The sequence below is a fragment of the Zingiber officinale genome, chromosome 4A, assembly GCF_018446385.1.
Source record: "Zingiber officinale cultivar Zhangliang chromosome 4A, Zo_v1.1, whole genome shotgun sequence".
In the NCBI taxonomy this organism is placed as follows: Eukaryota; Viridiplantae; Streptophyta; class Magnoliopsida; order Zingiberales; family Zingiberaceae; genus Zingiber; species Zingiber officinale.
Genome location: NC_055992.1, coordinates 91,681,664 through 91,702,933, shown reverse-complemented (window position 1 = coordinate 91,702,933; position 21,270 = coordinate 91,681,664). Strand labels below are relative to the sequence as shown.

The following is a 21,270-nucleotide window of genomic DNA, read 5'->3' as shown; positions in this document are numbered from 1 at the left end:
GACAATGTTTTGCCCGGGACGAAGAAAGCAACAAAAACAGAAAAGCTCAAGGGTGACGAGACAGGGAAACATTTATTCATTCCATGATGGAAAAGTAAATGTAAGAGCCACTTCCCCTCTCAAGCCCTTAAGCTCGGCTAATGAAGCAACCAAGTATAGCCCAGGGGTAACATGTGTTGTGCCCTTCACACAGCACCCCTGGGTCATTTGGCTGCCCCTCTATAAGTAGTAAAAATTTCTTTGAAGATTCTTGGGTCCTTCAGAGCGCCTGCATATTTGGATAGAAGATTTGAACTGTGAAGCTTCCTCTCTTAAGACGATCCCTTGAACCCCCGGAGTAGCCGAAGCAAAAATCCCAATAAACTCATATATAGATCTCACCTGGTCCAACAAAAGTTGCCTCCAAAAAGGAGGATCCACGACCATGGCCTTAGCAACAAAAAGTGGCAAGGAAGAAAAAGAACTGAGAGGGGTTGTGGGTGAAGAGAAGGTTGTAGCCCTATTTAAAGGAGAAAAAGGCTCACAGGATTGCTATACTTAATTTATTAAGACAGTGGTACACAAAATCTGTGAGGTCATTTCAAAATCATGAGCAGAGTCACGGGTAGGAAAAGACAAGACCATACTTATGTCTAGTCAGTCGTCTACACCTCCTTCGACTAAACTTAAGGGAAAGGCTAGTGATATGGGTTAGGTTTTATGGGTCTCCGGATGAGGAAAGAAAAGGAAGAAAGAATCAAAGGAGGTAGGCCAATAACGATCGAGACATACTTTCAGAACAAAGATAGGCCAATATCGGTCGATACATGTCTGCCGAATGAAGGTAAGCCAATATCGGTCGATACATGTCTGCCGAATGAAGGTAAGCCAATATCGGTCGGGCCATACCTTCATAGCAAAGGTGGGCCAATATCGGTCGATACATGTCTGCCGAATGAAGGTAAGCCAATATCGGTCGGGACATACCTTCATAGCAAATGTCACGCCCCCAGAGGAGACCCTGTCCGAGAAAATTTCGGCAGCATCTCCCCTGTACGGTGGACAATCTGAAACTTTTCTACATCTCATATACCTTAGCCACAGGCGGCTGGAATAATAACAAGAAATAAAAAACAATCACCACGCAGTTTATATATATATTCAGCCTCTGGCTGTCACAACCACGCAGTATATAATAGTAAACAACAATAGTACTCTGACTCGAAATCCACCCTACTCAACTACACTCGTAAAGCTCAAAACCGACGAACTCACCTCTTATGCCGTCCAGGCAGGCATGTAGTAGATTAAATCCAAAATCCAAATCCATCGATATAATAAAATCTATACCATGTCCATAAGTAAATAAATCCAGAACATAACAAGTGCAAACAGTCTAGAACAGAAAAGGAAACCAAACGAAAACCCAATCACATCCTCGAGGTCTGCAGGGACCAAAAACTGGAACTCTCTCCGAACATCAACCTGAAAATATCAACAATGGAGGCGGGTGAGTCCAACACTCAGCGGGTACAATTGATATGCAAAGTAAAGAAACAACACCTAGCACTAATCATGCGGTCTCACGATAAGAAAGATAAAAATGCATCGGTAAGCAGGAGAATCTTTGTACTAACAGTCCGAGTATAAGGTCAAGCAGTCAGAGTGGTATAGGAATCCTGTATGCATGTCAAACATAGGTATCCAAATAATATGCAACATATAAATGCAGCAAACACAGCAATAAATGCATCATGCATATGATGCCAATGATCCGTCCTCACCCCTGACGCCAGTCGATCATTTCACACACAATAGTGAGGCCGAGTGGGTATGACAACCGTGCACTCTGTCGTCACTACTCACGATGAGTGACCGTGGACGGGATCTTGTCGAGTACACCTATCCTCCTACCCCAAATCATAAATGGGGGCGCAATGCTCTCATCTCCAAGACGGGGAGGAATCCTTGAGGATAACACGTTGTGTCACACTACCCATGGCGGACCAACGGTGCCTAACAGAGTCCCTGCTACAACACACTCTGCTGAATCGACCACTAACCCATGAGTGGTGGTGTGTGCGAATCCATGTAATGGCGATGTGCTCAACAATAATGGGCGGACTATCGCGACATGCAATCATGCATATGGTGCATGGCAATAACCATAAAAACATCCTGACCTAATCCATATATATAGAAAAGTGCACCCTAGGTCAACGAATCATATCGAATCAAAGGTACACAGAAGGTATAAAAACCTAGGTCCTGAACATGGTGAAGCATGGTATATCACTACCCCCTATAAGCATGTATAAACAGGTAAAATATACATGAGATGCAAATCAATCAATCAATCAAGCACGTACCAAGATTTGGGTAGTGAACAGATAAGAAACACAATTGATGCAATATGTTAATTTCATTACTAGGCATATCAAAGACAAAAAGTCAAAAGTACCCGCCTCCAATCGAAAAGTCCAATCCGAAATTGATCCCTCGTCGAGACACCGTCTCGAATCAATGTCCTGTACTAATCAATATATATATTTTTATTTAGCTAAAATTCATAAGAATTTAAATAGCTAAATAAAATCCACAAGACTAAATTAGGAAAAACCCTAATTAACATAACCAATTGCCTACCCCAAAATTAAATCTAACCCAGATATAACCTAATACCCTATACAAAATTATACAGCATGGAACATCCTCCATAGGAACCCAACCAAATTCACTAAACATGCTCACCTAAGTGTACGAATAATGATCAGATTCCTCAGCTCCAACAACAGCTTAATCCCGTTGACACCAAACCTAGATATCAATCAACCTCATCTGTGAGTTATTTCTGCATCCAACCAGTGATCAAATACAAAGAAATAACAAAGGTAAGCTGCTTACCTCACTCACCAGAAAGGGGAAAACCTAGGGCACGGCAGTGAAGAACAAATTAGGGCTCGGCAGATTTAGGGCAAGGAGCTAGGCTACGATCAACCAAACAACGCACAAAGGAGGCTGCAGTGGCCGATTGCTGATCCAGAGCACAAAAGAGGGCAGCAAGGCAGTGTTAGGGCACGGAAACAAGCAGTCTCCAGTGATGGTCGGCACTGCTCGGTCTGTGGCCGGCGGCAAGAGGTGAGGGGATGTGTCGGCGGCGGTGCTAGGGCACGGCGACGGCTAGGGCACAGGCCGGAGATCGGCGGTGGCAGAGTCGCCGGCGGCTAGGGCTTCGGCAGCAGAGGGATTAAGGCCTCAGCGGCGGCTGTTGCGGCGCCGATTAGGGCAGGGAGAGGAGAAACGGCAGAAGGAAACTCAGCAAGGGCATGGGGTGGCCGGCACAGAGGAGGCGGCCGGCGCTCGGAAGAGAGAAACCGCCGACCGGCGGTTAGGCAGAGAGGAGGAGAAGGCTCGGGCGGCGTCGGGGAGAAAAGAGAGAACGGTGAGAATGAGAGGAAATAAAAGAAAATAAGATAATAAATAAGAAAAGGAAAAAGAGATAAATAAATAAATCTTTTCCTCTCTTAAATGGGTAACCCAAACAGGCTTTCTCGGGCCCCCGTTTTTATCCCCGTGAACTCGTCCATACGAGTTCCGAAAAATTCCTGAAAAATGTCCAAAAATTCTGGAAAATTCCCTTATTAATAATCGCCTATTTTCGGTATTTTACAGCAAAGGTGGGTCAATATCGGTCGATACATGCCTGCCGTATGAAGGTAAGCCAATATTGGTCGGGACATACCTTCAGAGCAAAGATAGACCAATATCGGTAAATACATGCCTGCCGTATGAAGGTAAGCCAATATTGGTCGGGACATACCTTCAGAGCAAAGATAGACCAATATCGGTCGATACATGCCTGCCGTATGAAGGTAAGCCAATATCGATCGGGACATACCTTCGGAGCAAAGATAGACCAATATCGGTCGATACATGCCTGCCGTATGAAGGTTAGCCAATATCGGTCGGGACATACCTTCAGAGCAAAGATAGACCAATATCGGTCGATACATGCCTGTCGTATGAAGGTAAGCCAATATCGGCCGGGACATACCTTCAGAGCAAAGATAGGCCAATATCGGTCAAGAGGGTTCTTTCGAGCAAAGAACCCACACAGTTCCTTCAATGAATACCTTAGAAACATATTGAATAAAATATTATTTTTTGACACGACAAAGATACAAATAGAAGTCGCAGGAAGAAGAATCATGCATGAATATATCGAATAGAATAATTCATGATAGAGAATATATATTTTGGCGGGAAATATGCTTTCAGATTGTCTTACAGGCGCTAAACGACAAAGAAGGTACATCTGGGGTACAAAAAAGATTCCTTAAAAATCATTCTCCCCAAGTATGCAGCTGATGTCATAACGAACTCTAACAAACCGGGGTCCACTTCATGACTGCGGAGGTTATATGAAGTGGTATAAAAGGGGGAATCCTCTCCGTTGGCTAGGTAAGTTCACATCATCGTGTACTTTCACAACCCTAATTTTCGGACTACTGTTCATCTTCTTTCTTCTTCTTCTTTCTTCATATCAAGAGAGATCACTAACTTGAGCGTCGGAGGGCCTAGCCAGGGATTCCCACCCCGGTCTTAGGTCACTGACAATAGTGTTGGCTGGTCTCTTGTGTGCAGGGGGCCTCGAAGCTGGGGAGTTTGGTTTCTCTCCCCTTTTGGATTACGATTTCTTCCTTCTTATCATATTACTTTCGGTGATCCTGGTTTTCTTTCGATCCGCTTTAGGTTTCTCGGATCGAGGTTCTATCTGAATCGTTCTTCCTCAGTACATTGGGTTCCTTTCTTCCGGATCTCCGTCACGGTCAGCTTCTCTGACAGGATCACCATGCAATATGAACGAAGCATAGAGGTTAACCGATCGAATCACTGCTCTATCGTGCTTTATCTCTCAATCGGATGACCAAAGTCTCCCTTTCTTCAAGATACTCTGTCGGGGTACCAAATTCCAATGGGATCAAGATTGTGATAAAGCGTTTGAAGAGTTAAAAAATTATTTGTCTACTCTGCCTGTATTAGCTAAACCAATAATGGGGGAAAATTTATAGATGTATCTGTCAACTACTGAGCATGATGTTGGCTGAATTTTAGTGAGGCAAGAGGGGAAAGAACAGAAACCTGTGTATTTCTTAAGTCACTTATTAAAGGAAGTCGAGTGCCGCTACATTGCACTCGAGAAATTGGCTTACGGATTGATTTTGGCTGCTTAGAGATTACACCCTTACTTCTTATCACATCCAATCATAGTACTAACTAATAGTACTTTGGGTTGAGTACTCATTAACCCAGAGGCGTTCGGGCGACTGATTAAATAAACAACTAAACTTAGTAAATATGATATATAATATCAACCTTGAGCAGCAATCAAAGTCCAATCCTTAGCCGATTTTATAACAGAAATACAAGGTCCAGAGGAAGAGGGAACTTGGAAAATATATGTTGATGGATCTTCCACTCGGTAAGGCAGTGGAATAGGAATTCTTCTTATATCGCCAAGGGAAGATCGAATGCAACTATCCATTCGACTAAATTACAGAGCTACTAATAATGAAGCAGAATATGATGCATTAATAGCAAGACTACAAGCTGCAAAGAACGTAGGGGCCACTCAGATTTTGATCTATTCCGATTCTCAGTTAGCAACGCAGCAATTAATAGGCAATTTTGAGATCAATAGTGAGCAACTAAAATTATATACAAAAGTGTTTGATAAGTTGAAGGCTGGATTCCAAGAAGTAAGTATACAGAAGATTGCCCGATCGAATAATCAAGTAGCAGATGAATTAGCTAAATTGGCTTCCTCTATAATACCCTGGTGTTAGAGTGTATACTAAAAGCCTAGCTTTTGTATAAACATTTATTTTTGAAATAAATAATCACATTGGTCAAATGTCTACATTTATATGCTAAGTGTAGTTGTTCAATTAATTTATATTGTAGATAACATGGTGTGTGGTGTCATATATAGAAGATCATGTTATCAATTCCTTATAAATTATAAACAGTAGCTCACGACTAAGATGGAAAGGAGCAAACTATTGGAATAGTCATAGTGTAATTTGGTATTAGTTTATCTTAACTATAAAATTACACTAGTACACTCAAAGTATATTGAGTTGGACCATTTAAGGTAAGTTCTTTTTATACTGACTGCATAAAAGAACAAGACCTTTGTTATTATGGAAGTGTGCGCTCTTAATCCTGATATAATAACAAGCACATATATCTAATATTTATTTCTCTGACTTATCAAAGGGTGCGATTTAGTTTGATAAATCAATAGGCCCGATAAGTTGGGAAATGATATTATTTATAGTGTGTGTTGTTGATTATAGAAGGAAACTGTGTCCTACTAATCTAGGTTAATGATGTCTCCAAGAGGAGCTTATAAGGATTGTCATGTAAACCCTGCAGGTGGACTTAGTCCGACATGATGATAAGGTTGAGTGGTACTACTCTTGGAGCTAGATATTAATTAAGTGAGTTGTCAGTAACTCAATTAATTAGTGGGCATTCTATATCTTAAACACAGGGAGACTAACACACTCATGATAAGAAGGAGCCCAAAATGTAATTTGGGATTGATGCGGTAGTTCAATAATAATTTTTTAGTGGTATGAATTATTATTGATGAAATTAAGTTGGGTGTTCGGAGTGAACACAGGAAGCTTAATTTCATCGAGAGACCAAAACCAATTCCTTCTCTCAGTCCCTATCGTAGCCTCTTATTTATAAAGTATTATACCCACCCATACCCACCTTCTTATCCACCTTAAGGTGGCCGGCCAAGCCTAGCTTGGAGCCCAAGCTAGGGTCGGCCAAACCAAGGTGAGTTGTTTTCATTAGGTGGCAGACCCTAGCTTGAACCCAAGCTTGGTGTGACCGGCCACAATAAATTAAAAGGTTTTTTATTTTTTAAAATCTTTCTTATGTGGAAGCCATGGTTTTAAAAGAGAGTTTAAAATTTAAATCTTTGCTTTTATAGTTTTCTACAAAAGATTAAGTGAAAGGTTTGATATCTTTCCTTATTTGTAGTTAAAAGGAAGATTTTAATTTTTGATAAAACTTTCCTTTTTTGTAACCATCCTCATGATTTAAAAGAGAGTTTTAAAATTAAATCTTTCCTTTTATAGTTTCTACAAAAGATTAAGAAAAGATTTGATATCTTTCCTTATTTGTAGATTGAAAGGAAGATTTTAATTTTAGAGAAAACTTTTCTTTTTGTAAATCATCCACATGTTTTAATAGAGAGATTTTAATTTATAAAAATTTCCTTTTATGACCAACCATGAAAGGAATTTTCAAAAGAGAAATTTTTATTTAAAAATTTCTGAAAATAAATTAGGAAGTTTTACTTTTGTATTTAAAACTTTCCTTGTATGGAGGGATTAAGGTGGCCGGCCATATATAGTTTGAAAGGGAAATTTTATTAAATTTTCCTTTCATTGGCAAAGAGAATAAGGAAGTTTTAATAAAACTTTCCTTATTTGCCAAGACCAAGGAATATAAAAGAGAGGGTAGAGGTGTCTCACCTCATAACAATATCTCTTCTATTATTCCTCTCTTCCTTGGTTGGTGGTCGACCCCTCTCTTCCTCTCCCTCTCCTATTCTTCTTCCTTGGCCGGTGGCATCTTCATCTCAAGGAGCTTGGTTGGTGGTCGGATCTTGTTAAAGGAAGAAGGAGAGATAGGAGGTCTTGTTTCTTAGCATCCCTTGGAGCTTGGTGATGGCCGAACCTCATCTTCTCTTGGAGTTCTTGTGGTGGCCGAAACTTGCTTGGAGAAGAAGGAAGCTTGGGTGGTTCTCGTCTCGGTAGATCGTCGCCCACACGACGTCCGAGATAAGAAGAGGAATACGATAGAAGATCAAGAGGTTGTTGCTTACAAAGAAATGTATAACTAGTAATTCTATTCCGCATCATACTAGTTTTCTTTGTATAGATTTTGAAATACCAAACACAAGAGGCATATGATTCTAGGTTTCGAATTTGTGATTCGAGTTTGTGTTCTTTTATTTTTTTTCGATCTTGTGATTCAATTGTTCCTTTTGGTTAAACCTAAGGTTACTATAAGAAAATTAAATATTAAATTTCGTTGAAAGGCTTTGTCTAGGAAGTGGTGGATGCTCCCATACCCAAGAAGGCCTAGTGCCTCGCCATGTTTAACCTGGAAGCCGATCTTTGAAATTAATATTTAATTGAATTTGTAACATAGGTGGATTTGGATCAATAATGTTAAGTATCGTTTGCGATCCAAGTCTAAACCTCTAAGAATAGATAAGTTAAATTTGGAATCAATAATGTTAAGTTCCATTTGCGATTCCTAATTTAATTTCTAAAGAACACAATAGGTTGTTAGGAATGGTTCAGGACTTGTATAAAATTTTATACAGGGGAACCAGTATGATATTTCGAGTATCAACCAACACCTGGAACTTAGATAGACCCATGGAACAAACAGTGTTGGTGTCTTGTATTGAACGACAGGTTGATGTGAAAATATAAGGTGATTAGAGAGAATCAATCATCATGTTCTTACAATAGGGTATCTTGCTAGCTGACGGAGAACAAGCACGTATATTTAAGAAGAGAGCTAGTCGATATTACCATGGTGGGTGATCAATTATATAAAAGGGCTTTTTCTAGTCCCCTACTTAAGTGTATCAAACCAAATGATGTGCAGTATATTCTACATGAAGTGCATCAAGGTTCTTGTGATAGTCATGTGAGGGGAAGATCTCTTGCCAGAAAAATATTATTAGCTGGATATTTTTGGCATACTTTGCAAGAGGATGCTGCTAAATTTGTAAGAACATGTTTATCTTGTCAGAAGCATCAGAATATTCCTCATCACCCCACTAAATTGTTGAAGACTTCCATTGTATCATGTTTACCTTTGAATATTCCTCATCAGTATATTCTACATGAAGTGTATCAAGGTTCTTGTGGTAGTCATGTGAGGGGAAGATCTCTTGCCAGAAAAATATTATTAGCTGGATATTTTTGGCATACTTTGCAAGAGGATGCTGCTAAATTTGTAAGAACATGTTTATCTTGTCAGAAGCATCAGAATATTCCTCATCACCCCACTGAATTGTTGAAGACTTCCATTGTATCTTGTCCCTTTGATCAATGGGGGATGAATATAGTGGGACTATTTCTTATTGCACCTTCTCAGGGAGATTTTTATTAGTGGTTGTGGATTATTTTTCAAAATGGGTGGAGGTTGAGCCATTGGATAAAATTACTGAACAGGCAGTCATCAAGTTCTTATGGCAACATATTATCTGTAAATTTAGTATTCTATACAAATTAGTTTATGATAATGGGAGACAATTTCAAGGCGGGAGAATTAGGGAGTGGTACTTGGAGTATGGTATTACACAGGCTTTCACCACCGTGTCATATCCACAAAGCAATGGTTAAGATGAAGTAACTAATAGAGAGATTTCAGAGGGCTCAAAACTAAATTAGATTATATTGGTGGTAGCTGGGTAGATGAGTTACCTAATGTATTATGGACATATCATATGACTCCTCGAGAATCAACGGGAATACCTCCTTTTCATTTAGTATATGGTGGTGAGGCAGTGGTCTCAATTGAAGTCAGAGTTGAATCTGATCGTTGGCATTTGTATAATGAAGATAATACAGAGTGATGCCTTATGGAGCTCGATCTGATAGAAGAAGTATAGAGGCAGCGACTCGGCTTGTATCATACCGCCAGAGAATGAGGCAAAATTATAACAAAAGGGGCATTCCCAGAGAATGAGGCAGCGACTCGGCTTGTATCATACCGCCCAAATTGTAATGCAATATTCATATTCATAACTCTTAAAACATAATTTAAAACTCACCACAACAGAACCAAAAACAGCAAGGTCACAACATAATTCCATATTCGTCAGTCAGGGGTATAAAAATCATATGAAATACATCTTTGATCTGAAAAGGGTTCCATCAATTGATAATGAAAGATAACTAAATTTTATACATTTCAACAGAAGACACTAAAGTGAAATTTGTTCACTCATTGAGGTTAATTTACACCACAATATAACCAAAAGCAGCAGGGTCACAACATAATTCTAGATTCGTTAGTCGATGGTATAAAAATCATATAAAATTTATCTTTGATCCGAAAAGTATTCTATAAATTGGTAATGAAATCTAACTAAATTTTGTACATTTCAACATAAGACACTAAAGTAAAATTAGTTCATCCATTGAGGCTAATTTACATTACAACAGAATCAAAAGTAGTAGAGTCACAGCATAATTCCAGATTCGTCAGTCAATGGTATAAAAATCATATAAAATTCATATTTGATCCAAAAAGGGTTCTGTAAATTAGAAATAAAAGATAACTAAATTTAATACATTTTAACATAAGACACTGAAGTGAAATTCGTTCACCCATTGAGACTAATTTACATCAAAACAGAACCAAAAGTAGTAGGGCCACGACATAATTCCAGATTCGTCAGTCAGTGGTATAAAAATCATATGAAATTCATCTTTGATTCGAAAAGGGTTCTGTAAATTGATAATGAAAGTTAACTAAATTTCCTACATTTTTACAGAAGACACCAAAGTAAAATTTGATCACCAATTAAGATTAATTTACATCACAACAGAACCAAAAGCAGCAGGGTCACGACATAATTCTAGATTCGTCAGTTATGGTATAAAAATTATATGAAATTCATCTTTAATCCAAAAATGTAAAATACCGAAAAGGGGAAGATAATAATAAGGGGAATTTTCCAGAATTATTGGAAATTTTTCGGGAATTTTTTGGAGCTCGTATGGACGAGTTTACAGGGATAAAAATGGGGCCCGGAAAAGCCTATTTATGCTACCCATTTAAGCGAGGAAATGTTTATTTTCTTATTTCCTTGTATTTTTCTATTTCTTTTTCTTTTTCTTTTATTTTATCCTTATTTCCTTCATTTCTTCCCTCCTCCTCGCGCCGAGCCACCCGACCCTTTCCTCTCTGCCCTAACCGCCACACGCGACGGTTTCCTCGCGATTAAAGTAGTGGCCGAGGGTTCTTGGCGTCTTCTTCTTCTTTTTTCCGAGCTCTGCCCTAGGTGCTGGTGCCGAGCCGATCCTCTTCCCCTGCTTTCGTGCCCTAGCCTCTCTACTCGACCCTGTCTCCTTCTCTGAGTCGCCAGTCGAAGCCCTAGCAACATCTTCTGGTCGCGGAGGTTTTTCACCACGCTGATCGCCCTCTCGCATTGATCCCGGTCGCCACAGTCGACGCGAACTCCACTCCACTAAGCAGCACCGTCTGCCGCCACTGTGCCTTGCCAGCACCGCCGAGCGACCGAAGCTTCTCTTCATCTTCTTCCTGAGCCTTAGCACCGACCATATTTTTCCTCTGCCCTACCTCTGCCCTAGCACTAGCAGCTACCTCCGATACAGAGTTGGTGAGTTTGTTAATTAAGCTGTGGTTGATATCAGATTTGTAGAAATTGGCGTAGCATTTTCTGTATAGGTTTATAGAGGTTGAGTTTTGATTTTTGTTGTACTAACTAGGAGTGATGGTTTCTGGCAGTGAGATCCGTTCTCGGCAGCAAGTTGTCTCTGCTGTGGATCAACAATCACGACTGTGGATTGAGGTAAAGGGAAGGAATTTGATATATTTTGTAGTTAGACGATCATGTGTAGATTAATTCTTGTAGGAAGGATGATGGTAATATGATTAGGGTTTTGCCCTAATTTAGGATTAGAGATTTTATTTAGCTATTTAGAAGAATTGTAGCTAAATAAAATATATTTATATTCGTGACATAGGACTTTGACGCGAGACGAGTATCTCGACGTCGTATTTGGACCAAATTGGATTTTTCGATTGGAGGCGGGTACTTTAACTTTATGTCATTTGATATGCATAGTAATATTTTTAACAAATAGCAATGATTGTGTTTCTTATTTGCTTCGGTTGATCACTACCCGATCTGTTACATGCTTATTTGTTTATTTGTTATGCACATCATGTTAGTATTTACCTGATTATACATGCTTATAGAGGTAGTGACACAACCATGTTATTTATTATGTTCAGGACCTAGGGTTTTTGATACCTTATCTGATCTGTGTACCTTTGATTTGGTTCATTGTCCTATGGTACACATTTTATATTTATATATGGATATTGCTATATTGTTCAGGATATTGCCATGTTTTGTGTCATGCATCATCTCGCATGATTGCATGCTGTGTGATAGTCTGCTCCATTATTATTGAGCACATCGCCAGTTACATGTATCTGCACACACCACCACTCATGGGTTAGTGGTATATCAGACAGGTGTGTGGCAGTTCTACTGTTTGACTCCGTTGGTCTGGTGACTCAGCGTGGTAGCCGGCAGACAGTTCTGCTTTGTTTGGCTCCGCTGGTTTAGTGTAGCAGCATGGTAGCTAGCAGGCGGTTGGACTTTGTTTGGCTCCGTTGGTCCGCTCATGGGTAGTGTAACGCAGCGTGGTAGGTGACAGAGATTCCTCCCCGTCATCTTGTACCGGGAGATGAGAGCATTGAGCTCCCCCATTTATGATTTGGAGTAGGAGGATAGGTGTACTCCGACAGCATCCCGTCCACTCGGTCACTCATCAGGAGTAGTGATGGCAGAGTGCACGGTTGTCACAGTCCTACCCACTCGGTCTCACCATTGTGTGTGAGATGGCTGACTGGCGTCAGGGGTGACCATGACATTGGCATCATATGCATGATGCATTTATTGCTTGTGTTTGTTGCATTTACTTGCTGCATTTATATGGATGCATATGATTGACATGCATACAGGATTTTGATATTTCTCGGTCAGACGACCCTGTTATACTTATACCCTGGTCATGGTTAGTATAATTTTCTCTTGCTTACCTCAGTTGCATTTATCCTTCTTGTATCAGGAGACTGTACGCATGATTAGTGCTGGTTGTTATTTTCTTTATTAAGCATATTAGTTGTTACCCGCTGAGTGTTGGACTCACACCCTCCTCCGTTGCTATTTTCAGGTTGATGCTGTCCGGAGAGTTCCAGTCGCTAGTCCCCTGTAGTCCACGAGGACGTTTTGCTGGTCTTTTGGTTCTTCTTTATTAGACTATGTTTAGACTTATTCTGCTTTTGACATCTGGACTTGTATTAGTTTACTTTATGGATATTGTCTATGAGTTTTATTTGGATTTGTTTTACTACATGCCTGCTTAGACGGCAGAAGAGGTGAGTTAATTTTATCATCGGATTTGAGCTTTATGGGTGTAGTGGAGTAGGACATCGGTTTTGTGCTTTATGGGTGTAGTTGAGTAGGGTTATTTTTTAGTCCTCTTATCACTGTTCTAGTTTATTAATTATTAACTGCGTGGGTGATTGCCTTATATTATTGTTATTGTTCCGGCCGTGTTGGCCGACGTATATGTGGCCTATAGGGCATTGTAGACAGTTTCAGATTGTCAGCCGTACAGGGGAGATGCTGCCGAAATTTCTTCGGACAGGGACTCCCCCGGGGCGTTACAATTTATTTGGTATCAGAGCCAGGTTGGTGATACTTGTTTGTATATCGTGTTATTGATTTCGAGATTTATCTGATACCAATTTATTGGTATCAGGGCGGGTTATGAATACCTGCTTTTGGTGATCTGGATTTTTGGGTTAGACCAAGTTTGCCAGTAAACTTGGGTATTTATGTTCGGATTTGTACGGGATACCTGCTTCTGGTGTTCGATTCTTGTATGGATTTTCGTTGGTTTTCTCGTACAGGAATTCCGAGGTAAAATGGGGACTGGACAGCGACGGAACATCTCCAGACGACAAATAGGTATAAGGTTTATTTTATGATTGTTATACTTGTAGTAATATCTGTGATATAACTTAACAGATATGAGGAGATCTACACGTATAGCTGCGAGACGTGGTGTTGGACGACCACGTACGAGGACCTTGGGATCTCTGGACTTGCCAGAGATGCCTACTGGGGTTGAGCCTATCAATCAGGGATAGACTCAGGATACTGCGGGTGCGTTGGGCTCTCAGACCCCGATGGCTCCTTTATAGATACCTACCTCGGCTGTACCGACTGTACCCACTCCTACCGTATTTACGGTACCACCAGGGGTACTACCGACATACCCCGCACCTACACCGGCCCAGCCTACGACGTACCCGACACCACCACCACCTGGACCTACTATGTACCCGACACCTGTGGCACCTGTGCCCCCAGTACCTATTGTATACCCAGCAGCACCTGCACCAGCGATACCGGTTGCACCACATCCGATACCACTACCTACCGTACATCCAGCCGCGACCACCTATGCTGACCCTGCAGTGCCACCAGCGGCATATGCTCCAGTATATACAACAGCACCGGGAGTACCTCCCCCGGTTTATTCAGCGGTACCACTTGTAGCACCAGCTCCAGTGTTTCCGCCAGTTCCTACAGCCGTCCCTACCCACCTCACTGACATTGTCGCGGCACGAGCTCGGATCCCAGCATTAGCAGAGTCGATGAAGAGTCGATTTACACTCTTCCGAGGAGACCTTGATCCGAGTGTGGCCCTGTCATGGATAGAGACTATGGAGAGGACCTTCTTCTATATGGCTTGCTCCTAGTGGGAGAAAGCAAAGCTGGCTGCTTTCCATTTACGGGATGAGGCCGACACTTGGTGGGTTACTCAGCGTTCTATCATCGGCGAGGGGAACATCACTTGGGCCAGGTTCAGAGAGGCTTTTGAGAGCCGCTTCTTCCCACGAGCTTATCAGATGGCTCGCCGATAGGATTTCCTGAGTCTGCGACAGAACAACCGGTCAGTGATAGAGTATAATGCAGAGTTTGACAGATTGGCCAGATTTTGTCCAGAATTAGTTGCTGAGGACAGTTCACGTATGCAACAGTTCATTCAGGGGCTGGATTGACAGTTGCAAGTAAGGCTTGCCGGTCTTGGTAGCACATCTTATTTGGAGACGTTGGACAGAGTCCTCATGATTGAGTCAGCTCAGCAGAGAGCGTTTCCGGATAGAAAAAGGAAGCAGACTGGGCAGACATTGAACAGCACAGTCAGTCCGGAACTTATCGAGGAGGGCGAAGAGCCCAACCTTCGCATGGCCAGCAGCGGATTGCTCCCCCTGCAACAGCTGTATTTGGCATGCTCGGACAGGAGTACCCCACCCCAGTACTCCCATAGTACCCCAGAGCTCCGTTCCGGGACCTCATTATCTGACTCAAGGGCAGTATTAGCTGCAGCCCCAGCCACAGGCTCAGTATCAGACACAGTCCCAGCCATCGGTACAGTATCAGTCGTCGCCCTCTCAGAGGACGGTTCATCAATCCGGAACTTATCGAGGAGGCGAAGAGCCCAACCTTCGCATAGCCGGATGCTCCCCCGCAGCAGCTGTATTTGGCATGCTCGGACAGAGTACCCACGGTACTCCCATAGTACCTTCCGGGACCTCATTATCTGACTCAGGGGCAGTATCAGCTGCAGCCCCAGCCACAGGCTCAGTATCCGACGCAGTCCCAGCCATCGGTACAGTATCAGTCGTCGCCCTCTCAGACTTCTCTGGCACAGTATCCAGTACCGCCTCAATGGCAGGCTCCTACCCAGACGCAGCAGTCGCAGGCAGTGTTACCACCTCTTCCTCCGCAAGAGACTGGGCGTATTCATGCGGTCACCAGAGAGGATGTGCAGCGAGCCGACGGATCCGTTTTTCACGGTACGATTTCTATTTATGCATTATCTGCTAATATGCTGATAGATACTGGTAGCTCACATTCTTTTATATCTCGTACTTTTATACGGGAGATTGGTAGATTACCCACTATTAGACTGTAGCGACTGACCGTCTCTCTACCGTCCAGTGATACATTGGATGTCACTCAGGAGGTCAGTGGTTGCTCATTAGACTTTGACAACATGATACTTACGGTAGATCTTTTAGTATTGAAAATGGTCAATTTTGATATTATTCTTGGCATGGACTGTTTGTCAGCATATCATGCTACTGTTGATTGCTAGACGAGGGTGGTCGCATTCTGGCCTCCGAACCAACCCTCATGGGATTTCACTGGCATCAGAGACGACAACATATCGATCATTTCAGCGATTCAGGCTCAGAAGCCGTTGTCGTATGGTTGTCAGAGTTTTCTGCTATCTTTGATTAGTACTGATGACAACAGTAGTTTGCAGTTCTCCGATGTGCTAGTAGTCCGAGAGTACCCAGATGTATTTCTAGAGGAGCTACCAGGTTTGCCTCCCAAAAGGCAAGTGGAGTTCGCTATTGAGCTGATTCCGGGGACCGCGCCGGCATCGAAAGCTCCTTATCGTATGACACCAAAAGAGTTGAACTAGCTGAAGGTTCAACTCCAAGAGCTTTTGGACAGGGGATTTATTCGCCCTAGTTTTTCTCCATGGGGTTTTCCAGTATTGTTTGTCAAGAAAAAGGATGGTACACTGAGGTTGTGCATTGACTACAGACAGCTGAATGCAGTGATCGTCAGAAATAAGTACCCCTTCCACGGATCGAGGATTTGTTTGATCAGCTCAGAGGTACATCAGTGTATTCTAAGATTGATCTGCGGTCCGGATATCATCAGCTGAGAGTCAGAGAATCTGATATTCAAAAGACAACATTCCGTACCAGATACGGTCATTATGAGTTTTTGGTAATGCCATTTGGGCTTACCAATGCACCAGCGGTGTTTATGGACTTGATGAACCGCATATTTCTGGAGTATCTAGATAAGTTCGTTGTTGTTTTCATCGATGACATATTGATCTACTCGCGTTCCGAGGAGGAACATGCATAGCATCTTCGCACAGTCTTGGAGACTCTTCGACGACATCAGCTGTATGCGAAGTTCAACAAGTGTGCATTCTGGCTATCTTCAGTCAGTTTTCTGGGACACGTGGTCTCTAGCAGAGGTATTTCAGTAGACCCTCAGAAGATCGAGGCTGTCACCAGCTGGTAGCAGCCGAAGTCAGTGTAGGAGATCCGCAGTTTTCTAGGACTGGCCGGATATTACCGATGTTATTTCGAGGGTTTCTCGCGTATTGCTATGCTGCTGACACGCCTTACCAGGAAAGGCATGAAGTTCACGTGGTCCGAGGATTGCGAGACTAGCTTTTAGGAGCTGAAGCGGAGATTAGTGTCGGCTCCAGTTTTGGTTTTACCTTCTGGAGAGGATGAATTTGTACTCTACACCGACGCGTCTCTTCAGGGTTTGGGCGCTATTCTGATACAGCACGGCAGGATAGTCTCCTATGCTTCTCGACAATTAAAGGAGCATGAGAAGAACTACCCAGTTTATGATTTGGAGTTAGCTGCCATCATCTTTGCTCTGAAGCTTTGGCGACATCATTTATATGACATTACATTTGAGATTCTCATTTATCATAAGAGTCTCAAATATATTTTCACCCAGAAGGAACTTAATCTCTGACAGAGGAGATGGATGGAGTTCCTGAAGGATTACGATTGTACCATTAGCTACCACCCGGGGAAAGCTAATGTGGTTGCCGATGCACTCAACAGGAAGTCTAGAGGGACTTTGGCTTGCCACTGGACTTCAGTCACAGAATTGATTCAGGGTTTCTCCGGGTTAGACCTTGAGGAGCAGGGACAGACAGAGTAGGGTATTCTTGTTACCATGGTTGCTCAGTCGTCGATCAGGACGAGGATCCGAGAGGCCCAGGATGGTGATCAGCATTTACAGTTTATTTGTAGCCAGATAGCTTCCGGGCAGCAGACTGAGTTCACACGAGACGAGGAGGGTATTATATACTTTCGAGGCAGATTATGCGTACCTCAGTCTCACCCGGTCTTACAGGAGCTACTTCAGGAGGCTCATCGCTCTCGATTTGCGATCCATCCAGGCGGGACCCGCATGTATCGAGATTTGAGGCGTTCCTACTAGTGGAATGGTATGAAGAAAGACATCACGGAATTCGTAGCTGATGTCTTGTCTGTCAGCAGGTGAAGGCCGAGCACCAGAGACCTACCGGCTTACTTCTGCGGATTCCTATTCCCGAGTGGAAATGAGAACACATTACCATGGACTTTGTGGTGGGTTTGCCGAGGACACGACAAGGCCATAACGCGATTTGGGTAATCGTTGATCGGTTAACCAAATCCGTGAACTTTTTAGTGATCCGGAAGATTGATTCCCTGGATCGATTGGCAGATCTATATTGTCGGGAGATCATCAGATTGCATGGTGTTCCTTTGAGTATTATTTCGAACAGAGACCCCCGGTTCATGTCTCGATTCTGGCAGAGTCTGCAGCAGGCCTTGGGCACTCAACTCCGTTTCAGTACATAATTCCATCCGCAAACAGTTGGACAGTCAGAGCGGACTATTCAGACTCTAGAGGACTTGCTAAGATCTTGTGTACTAGATTTTGGAGGCAGTTGGGAGGACCATTTGTCGTTGGTAGAGTTCGCCTACAACAACAGCTTTCATTCGGCTATCCAAATGACACCGTTTGAAGCGTTGTATGGTAGGCCTTGTCGGACACCCACCCTCTAGGATGAGGTTGGGGAGGCCCAGCTGTTGGGACCTCATAGAGCTCAGCAGGAGGCAGAGTTGGTCCGTACTATCAGACAGAGGATGTCAGAGGCGTAGGACCGCCAGAAGAGTTATGTTGATCGGAGACGCATACCTTTGGAGTTCTCTATTGGTGATCATGTTTTTTTGCGAGTATCACCCATGAAAGGGGTGAAGAGATTTGGCCTCAGAGGTAAACTAGCTCCGCGATACATTGGCTCTTTCCAGATCTTGGAGAGGATTGGAGCAGTAGCTTACCGGCTAGCACTACCACCATCCCTGGCAGGAGTGCACGATGTATTCCACGTATCTATGTTGAGGAGATACATACCCGACCCGACACATGTGCTGACAGATATCTCAGTTCCCGTTCAGCCTGACGCCACTTATGAAGAGGTTCCGGTACGGATTCTAGATCGGAAAGAGTGTCAGCTGCGGAACAAGACTATCCGACTGGTTAAAGTCGGATGGCAGCATCATAAGGGCGAGGAGGCTACCTGGGAGCTCGAGGATACTATCCGAGCTCGATACCCCCATCTTTTCACTTAAGGTATGTGATTTAATTTACCGTTCAGCATTTATACTCTTTACTTGTTGTTAGTATTTGCTGATGGAAGATAACGAAATTTGGGGACCAAATTTTTATTAGTGGGGGAGAATATAAAATACCGAAAAGGGCAGATAATAATAAGGGGAATTTTTCAGAATTTATGGAAATTTTTCGAAAATTTTTCGTAACTCGTATGGACGAGTTTACAGGGATAAAAACGGGACCCGGAAAAGCCTATTTAGGCTACCCATTTAAGTGAGGAAATGTTTATTTTCTTAATTCCTTGTCTTTTTCTATTTCTATTTCTTTTTCTTTTATTTTCTCCTTATTTCCTTCGTTTCTTCCCTCCTCCTCGCGCCGAGCCGCCCGACCCTTTCCTCTCTGCACTAACCGCCGCACGCGACAGTTTCCTCGCGATTAAAGTCGCGGCCGAGGGTTCTTGGTGTCTTCTTCTTCTTCTTCTTTCCGAGCTCTACCCTAGGTGTCGGCGCCGAGCCAATCCTCTTCCCCTGCTTCCGTGCCCTAGCCTCTATACTCGACCCCGTCTCCTTCTCTGAGTCGCCAGCCAAAGCCCTAGCAGCATCTTCTGGTCGCAGAGGTTTTTCACCCCGCCGATCGCCCTCTCGCGTTGATCCCGGTCGCCACAGTCGATGCGAAATCCACTCCACTTAGCAGCGCCGTCTGCCACCACTGTGCCTTGCTAGCACCACCGAGCGACCGAAGCTTCTCTTCATCTTCTTCCTGAGCCCTAGCACCGACCATCTTTTTCCTCTGCCCTACCTCTGCCCTAGCACCAGCAGCTACCTCTGATACAGAGTTGGTGAGTTTGTTAATTAAGCTGTGGTTGATATCAGATTTGTAGAAATTGGCATAGCATTTTCTATATAGGTTTATAGAGGTTGAGTTTTGATTGTTGTTGTACTAACTAGGAGTGATGGTTTTTGGTAGTGAGATCCGTTCTCGGCAGCAAGTTGTCTCTGCTGTGGATCAACAATCACGACTGTGAATTGAGGTAAAGGGAAGGAATTTGATATATTTTGTAGTTAGACGATCATGTGTAGATTAATTCTTGTAGGAAGGATGATGGTAATATGATTAGGGTTTTGCCCTAATTTAAGATTAGAGATTTTATTTAGCTATTTAGAAGAATTTTAGCTAAATAAAATATATTTCTATTCGTGACACAGGACTTTAACGCGAGACGAGTATCTCAACGTCATATTTGGATCAAATTGGACTTTTCGATTGGAGGCGGGTAGTTTGACTTTATGTCATTTGATATTCATAGTAATGTTTTTAACAAATAGCAATGATTGTGTTTCTTATTTGCTTCAGTTGATCACTGCCCGATCTGTTACATGCTTATTTGTTTATTTGTTATGCACATCATGTTAGTATTTACCTGATTATACATGCTTACAGAGGTAGTGACACAACCATGTTATTTATTATGTTCAGGACCTAGGGTTTTTGATACCTTATCTGATCTGTGTACCTTTGATTTGGTTCATTGTCCTATGGTACAAATTTTATATTTATATATGGATATTGCCATGTTTAGTGTCATGCATCAACTCGCATGATTGCATGTTGTGTGATAGTCTGCTCCATTATTGTCGAGCACATCACCAGTTACATATATCTGCACAAACCACCACTCATGGATTAGTGGTATATCAGACAAGTGTGTGGCAGTTCTGTTGTTTGGCTTCGTTGGTCTGGTGACTCAGCGTGGTAGCCGGCAGACAGTTCTGCTCTGTTTGGGTCCGCTGGTTTAGTGTAGCAGTGTGGTAGCCATCAGGCGGTTGGACTTTGTTTGGCTCCGTTGGTCCGCTCATGGGTAGTGTGACGCAGCATGGTAGCCGGTAGAGATTTCTCCCCGTCATCGTGTACCGGGAGATGAGAGCATTGAGCTCCCCCATTTATGATTTGGGATAGGAGGATAGGTGTACTCCGACAGCATCTCATCCACTCGGTCACTCATCAGGAGCAGTGATGACAGAGTGCACGGTTCTCACAACCCTACCCACTCGGTCTCACCATTGTGTGTGAGATGGCTGACTGACGTCAGGGGTGGCCATGACATTGACATCATATGCATGATGCATTTATTGCTTATGTTTGTTGCATTTACTTGCTGCATTTATATGGATGCATATGATTGACATGCA

The 21,270-nt window shown here is 42.7% G+C and overlaps 1 long non-coding RNA gene across 1 annotated transcript; it reads right to left on the bottom strand.

The window, feature by feature from the left end:
* Positions 1-2,454: 2,454 nt before the first annotated feature.
* On the bottom strand, positions 2,455-2,968 carry LOC121973436. Its single transcript, XR_006109604.1, has 3 exons — positions 2,884-2,968; positions 2,731-2,796; positions 2,455-2,507 (listed from the first exon to the last, which is right to left on the bottom strand). It is a non-coding gene; the product is annotated as an uncharacterized LOC121973436 (long non-coding RNA).
* Positions 2,969-21,270: the final 18,302 nt, after the last annotated feature.